The sequence below is a fragment of the Nycticebus coucang genome, chromosome 23, assembly GCF_027406575.1.
Source record: "Nycticebus coucang isolate mNycCou1 chromosome 23, mNycCou1.pri, whole genome shotgun sequence".
Classification (NCBI taxonomy): domain Eukaryota; kingdom Metazoa; phylum Chordata; class Mammalia; order Primates; family Lorisidae; genus Nycticebus; species Nycticebus coucang.
Genome location: NC_069802.1, coordinates 5,643,959 through 5,651,340, shown reverse-complemented (window position 1 = coordinate 5,651,340; position 7,382 = coordinate 5,643,959).

The following is a 7,382-nucleotide window of genomic DNA, read 5'->3' as shown; positions in this document are numbered from 1 at the left end:
TACACTTTTGGTTATTTTAAAGTATACCCTAAACCAGGGGTTCTCAAACTGCTGCCCGCGGGCCACATAAGGCGGTGTGATTGTTTTGTTCCCATTTTGTTTTGTTTTTTTACTTCAAAATAAGATATGTGCAGTGTGCATAGGAATTTGTTCATAGTTTTTTTTGTTTGTTTTTTTTTAACTATAGTCTGGCCCTCCAACGGTCTGAGAGGCAGTGAACTGGCCCCCTGTTTAAAAAGTTTGAGGATGCCTGCATAAACTAATGGTGACTATAGTCATTTTGTTGTGCTATCAAATCTTGTTCATCCTATGTAACTACATTTTCGCACCCACTAGCCCACTCCATTCTATCCGCCCCCTCTCTGCTCCCCTTCTCATCCTCTGCTAACCATCACTCTCTGTCTCCCATAAGATCAATTGTTTTAATCGTTAGCTCTCAGATTCTCAAATGAGAACATGTGAGAATTGTGTTTCTGTGCTTGCCTTATTTCACTTAACAAATATTCTCCAGTTCTACACACGTTGCTGAAAATGATAGGGTTTCATTCGTTTTATGGCTGAATAATATTCTATTATCTATATATGCCACATTTTCTTTTTTCATGCATTATTTGATGGACACTTAGGTTGATTCCAAACCTCGGAGACTGTGAATAGTGCTGCAATAAATGGGGGTTATGGAGATCTTTTCTGTATCTGATTTCCTCTCCTTTGGATATATATCTCAGTGGGATTTCTGGGTCATGTAACAATTCTATTTTTAGGTTTTTCAGGAACTTCCCTACTGTTCTCCACAGCAGTTGCATGAATTTACAACACTGTACAAATGTTTCCCTTTCTCTCCATCCCCTCCAGCATTCATTATTGCCTGACTTTTTGATAAAAACCATTTTAACTTGAGTCAGATGATATTGTAGTTTTGATTTGTACTTCACTGGTGACTAGTGATATTGAGCATTTTTTTCATATGCCTGTTGGCCATTTGTGTATCTTCTTTTGAGACATGTCTGTTAGAATCTTTTGCACATTTATAATCCAGATGATTGGATTTTTCCCTCTTGGTTTGTCTGACCTTCTCATGAATTCTAGTTTTTTTTGTTTGTTTGTTTGTTTTTTTGTAGAGACAGAGTCTCATTTTATGGCCCTCGGTAGAGTGCCATGGCATCACACAGCTCACAGCAACCTCCAACTCCTGGGCTGAAGCGATTCTCTTGCCTCAGCCTCCCGAGTAGCTGGGACTACAGGCGCCCGCCACAACGCCCGGCTATTTTTTGGTTTGCAGTTCAGCCATGAATTCTAGTTTTTAATGCATTGTCAGATGGGTAATTTGCAGGTATTTACTCCTGTTCTGTGAGTTGTCTCTTCACTTCGCTGATTCTTTGCTGCACAGAAGCTTTTTAGCTGATGTGGTCCCTTTTGTCCAATTTTGCCTTAGTTGCCTGGGCCTTTGAAATGATTGCCCAGAGTGACGTCCTGGAGCATGTTCCCAGTGTTTTCTTTTAGTAGTTTCAAGTTTCAGATTTAAGTTTTTAATCTGTTTTTATTGTATTTTTGTATATGGCAAGAGATAGGGGTCTGGTTTCATTCTTCTGCATATGGATATCCAGTTTCCCAGGTACCATTTATTGAAGACACTGTCCTTTCTCCACTGTATGTTCTTGGCAACTTTGTCAAACATGAGTTCATTATAGGAAACTGAGGTTGCGGATTTATTTTGGTGTTCTGGATTCTGTTCTATTGGTCTACATGTCTGTTTTTATCATGATAGTTTTCTTCCTTCTTTCCTGTCTTCCTTTGTATAAAAATGATTTTCCCTGGTAGGGTGTTAGAATTTCTTGCTTTTCATTTTTTGAGTATCTTTTGTGGTTTTTTATTTGAGGGGACCATGCAAAAAAAAATTCTTATAATTAATTATTTTAAACAGATAACAACTTAACTCTGCTTATAAAAACAAAAAAGCAAAGAGAAAGCTAAAAAAAAAAAGCCATTACACTTTAACTCCATCCCATTTTCGAGTTTTTATTTTTCCATTTATATTTTTTAATACTGTCTCTTAAAAAGTGTTTTTAGTTGTAATTTTTGTTAGGTTTGTTTCCTAGTCTTTCTACTCAAAATAGAAGTGGTTTATCCACAGCAGTTATGGTGACAGAGTATTCTGACTTTGTGTACTTACTTTTACTGTTATTATGAGTTTCATATCTTCATGATTTCTTATTGTTCATTAACTTCCTTTTCTTTCAGCCTGAAGAACTCCCTTTAGCATTTTTTTCCAGTATAGATCTGGTGTTGATAAAATCCCCCAACTTTTGTTTGTTTTGGAAATTCTTTTTTTTCTCCTTCATGTTTTTTCTTTTGTTGTTGTTGTTGTTGTTGTTTGTTTGCAGTTTTGGCCGGAGCCAGGCTTGAACCCGCCACCCACAGTATATGGGGCCGGCACCCTACTCCTTGAGCCACAGGCACCACCCTCTCCTTCATGTTTGAAGGTTATTTTTGTAGGATATAATGTTCTAGGATTAAGGTTTCTTTCCTTCAGTACTTTGAATATGTCCTGCCACTCTCTCCTGGCCTGTAAGGTTTACACTGTTGGAGTTCCTTTATATGTTATTTCCTTTTTTTTTTTTTCCTTCCCTTAGAACCCTATCTTCATCTGTGACCTTTGGGAGTCTGATTATTAAATGCTTTGAAGTAGTCTTGTTTGGGTTAAATCTGTGTAGTCTCTGACCTTCTTATACCTGAATACTGATCTCTCTCTCTAGATTTGAAAAATTCTCTGTTATTATTTTTTTTAATAAACTTTCTACCCCCATCTCTCTTTCTACCTACTCTTTAAGGCCAGTAACTGCTAGATTTGCCCTTTTAGGGCAACTTTACAGATCTTGTAGGCATGCTTCTTGCTCTTTAATTCTTTGTTCTGTTCTCTCTTCTGCCTGTGTATTTTTATACAGCCTGTCTTCAAGCTCACTAATTCTTTCTTCGCTTGATCAATTCTGCCGTTGAGAGACTGATGCATTCTTCATTTTGAATTTTTCAGTTCCAGAAATTCCTGCCTTTTAAAATCCCTATACCTTTGTTAAGCTTCTTTGATAAGCTTCTGAGTTCCTTTTCTGTGTTTTCTTGAAGTTCATTGAGCTTCTTCAGGACAGCTATTTTGAGTTCTCTCAAAAATCACATATTTCCCTCACTCCAGGAGGACTGGTCACTGGTGCCTTATTTTGCTCCCTTGGGGAGGTCGTGTTTGCATGGATGTTCTTCATGCTGATGGACGTTCATTGACGCCTGGGCCTTGAAGAGTTAGGTATTTATTCCAATCTTCAAAGTCTGGACTTGTTTGCATCCATCCCTCTTGAGAAGGCATCCCGGATATTGAAAGGGAGTGAGCATTCCAAATTGTATATAAAATCAGCACATTGTACCCATAAATGCATTAATGTATACAATTATGATTTAACAAAAAGAATGAAAATAAAACGAAAGGGAGTGAGGTTTGTGGTTTGAGTCCTTAGTCACTGTGGCCCTATCGGCACTAGGGGGCGCCTCAGGCCCAGAAACGGGGCAGCTCCTGCAGACTCGCGGTGGCTACGCGGGTGGACGCGGGTTGGCACTTGGATACATGGGTGGACTCCGGCAGGATCTGAGAGGATTTCTCGGTTGCCAGGTGAAGTCTCTAACTTCCTCCCAAACAGGAGGAGTCTCATTCACCACGCTAGGCTGCCTGGAGTTGGGGGAGAAGTGACACCATCGGAGGGGTTCCACCAGGTCAGACCTGGGGCCACGGCAGGGTCGCCCAGGGCCTGTGGAGTCTGCCCCCAGGTCACCTTGATGTTTGTTCACGGCCCAAGTTATGAATCTTGTCTGGCCCGGCTCCTTTCGTTCAGAACAGCAGGTTTCCTTCTGGCCCAGGTGTCTGCAAGCGCTGTCCGGGGGCCAAGGCCTAGAGGCAGGGACTTCAGGAACCTGCCTGATGTTTCATTTTACTGTGGCTGAGCTGGTGCCAAGTTGCAAGAGAAAGGCCTGCGTTCTCTCCCCTTTCCTTGCCCCAAGCAGAAGATTCTCCCTGAGCTGCGTTGCCTGGAGTTGGGGGAGGGACGACACGGGCACTGGTGCTGGCCACACTCCTGTGGTCTCAGGGGGTCTTGTGTGTGTGCACCCCAACTCCACGGGTCCCAAACCCAGAACGGCCACAGCACTTTCCCAGGGACTGTGGTTTTTCTGGCCTGACTGCCTTCCAAGTTTATTCCAGGTACCAGGCCACTTTCATCAGCTGGTGGTGGAGCCAGTGGGAACTCAGTCCTGTCGCTGGGGTGGAGGATTCCCCTCTGGCCAGGGTTAGTCTAATGCTCCCTCTGTGGACACCAGCACAATTTGGTCCTGTGTTTTATTCTCCTGTGACAGGGCGGCCCTTAGCTCCAACAAAGTCCCAAGGTCACTTCCCTCTCCCTCCCCCAAGCACACAGCTTCTCTCTCCACGCAGAGCAGGTGTGGCTGCAGGCGTGGGAGGGGGTAGCGTACCTAACGCAAGACTGTCTTTCCTACCAGCGGTGCCTCCTTCCTCGATATAATGTTAAAACCAGGTACTGTGATCGCTCACCTGATTCTTTTTTTTTTTTTTTTTTTTTGTAGAGACACAGTCTCAGTGTACCGCCCTCGATAGAGTGCCATGACGTCACACGGCTCACAGCAACCTCCAGCTCTTGGGCTTACACGATTCTCCTGCCTCAGCCTCCAGAGCAGCTGGGACTACAGGCACCGCCACAACGCCCCGCTATTTTTTTGTTGCAGTTTGGCCGGGGCTGGGTTTGAACCTGCCACCCTCGGCATATGGGGCCCGCGCCCTACTCACTGAGCCACAGGCGCCGCCCGTCTCACCTGATTCTTATGAAGGTGCTGTCTTGCGTGGATAAGTCGTTTAATTTGCTGTTCTCGTAGAAGGAAGATCGCTAGAGGGTTCTACACAGCCATCTTGCTCCACCTCCTCCCCTGTCTCTCAAGAGCCCTTTTGAGGCAGTAAAGCTGGAGGTCCTGTGGGTGTAGGTGGAACAGGAAAAGGAATTATGTGCTGTTGGTCCAAATTTACTTGGGCCCACAATATTCATGTTACATAATCAGCATACATGTTCAAAAGGCTGCTACATAAAGACACCCACTGATGCCGCTGGACCAGTTTGTAGCCCCCATCCATTTCTTATTCCTACCTCTCCAACAACTATAATGATTGTTAAATATTTTTACTATCAACACTTCCTAATTTAATTATTTAACAGTTTTGCGTACATGCCTGAGTGACTCAATTAGTATAAATGTGCCTTGGAAACTAGGCACATTTCTAAAAAGTTCTTTGTTATCCCTCTGACTCTTACGATGCTATGAAATTAGTATGTGTCTAATAGGTAGTTTACTTAATACTGAACTTATATATATGGAGTCTGTGCAAATCAACAATAAAAACAACTCAATAAAAATATGAGTTCATATTGAATCATTTCTATGATTCAATAAATCCTCCCTAAAAGAAGACATAAAAATAACCAATAGGTATGTGAAAATGTGTTTAACATTATCAGTGAACAAATAAATAAAAATTAAAACCACAACAAGATACCATTCCACACCTAGCACAATAGCTAAAGTTTAAAGCACCAAATGTCGTTCACGTCACTGGTGAACAGGAAAATAGTACATCTTTGGCAAACAGTTTGACAGTTACAAAGATAAACACACACCTACTCTGTTAATCAGTAATTTCATTGTATATATTTACTCAATAGAAATGAAATCGTACTACTTAAAAACACTTGTACAAGAGTGTTTATAGTGGCTATGTCTGTAGAAGTCTCGAATTGGAAGCAACTTGTATTTTCATGAATAAGAGAAGGGATAAACAAATTGATTTATACAAACAATGAAACACTTTTCAGCAATAAATAGAAATGACCTCCTAATACTGGCAACACCATGGATGAATGTCAAAAATATTACTTTGAATGAAAAAGCCAGATATAAGAATATATGCTATATGATTCCATTTATATAAAATTCAAGACAGATAAAACTATTCTTTGGTGCTAGAAATCAAAACAGTAGTTGTCTAAGGGGTGATAGATTTAGTGGAAAGGGACACAAGGGAACTTCCCAGAATGAAAATTGGAAAGGTGGTTACATAGAGCAATATATCGATCAAAAGTCATCAAATTAGACCCTAAATATATGTGTATTTTGCTATATGCAAATCTTACTTCAGTTTTTTTTTCCTTTTCTTTTTCTTCAGTTTTTGGCCAGGGCTGGGTTTAAACCCACCACCTCTGGCATGTGGGGCCGGTGCCCTACTCCTGTGAGCCACAGGCGCCGCCCTTACTTCAGTTTTTTAAATACAAAAAAATTGGCATCAAAAACAAAAAATCAATAGTATATAATGTGATAATACTATTCTTCAATGTAATAATAAAAGTGACTATTTACTGAGGTGCTATGTTCCAGGCATAAAACACTCTATTCAGAATGTAATTCTCACTACAGACTGTGAAGTAGGTATTTTCCTCCTGCTCTTATAGATAGGGAACCAAAGGCTCAGAAAAGTTACCTAATTTACCAAGAACACACAATCAGAAAGAATAGCCAAAATATTGGCCACATGACCCAAAGTATACACGATACAAAAAAAAGTATGCTTTTCACTTCTTTGTTACACCGATTTGGAATTTCCTCAAAATCTTTTGCACTAGAATTGAGAAAGACAATTAGTATTTAGAGTCTTCATAGTTTTAGTATATCATTTCAATAACTCACTTTTTAAATTACAGGGCCACTGAATCTCAAGGGAAAAAATAAACCAAAGCCTACATATATTATCTGTTTAAACAACAGCATTAATTTAGTGTCTTGACTGGCCAAAAATAATCAATAAGTTTAAAACATAATAGCTGGATTTTAAATTGTTTGATTGTGTGTGTGTGTTATTTAGTTTATGTGACAAGGTCTGATGGCCTCTGTGGGGTAAAATCGTAAAAACTAACAGCAGCTATAATAACTTCAAAGGTCACTGGAACCGACTTCCCACCTGAGTCAGGAACGCCTCCACAGCAATCCTGATACACCACCACCTGGTCTCTTTTTGAACAAGTGTGGTTATTGTGGAAACTTACTGTGATGAACAACCCATTCCCTTATTGGGCAGCTTTGTTCTTCAGGAGCTTATCTCTGTCTCCTGAATTACATTTGTTTCACAGACTGGCAACTAAATGAGGAAAGCACTTAGCATTCTGCCTGGCCCATAGTAAGAACCCGATAAATGACCACTCCTCCTACCAGGCCAATGAATATGGTCCTCACAGTAGCATATAGCTTTGAGTGACGATGAAATCTCCTTAATTTTCACCCATTCATTC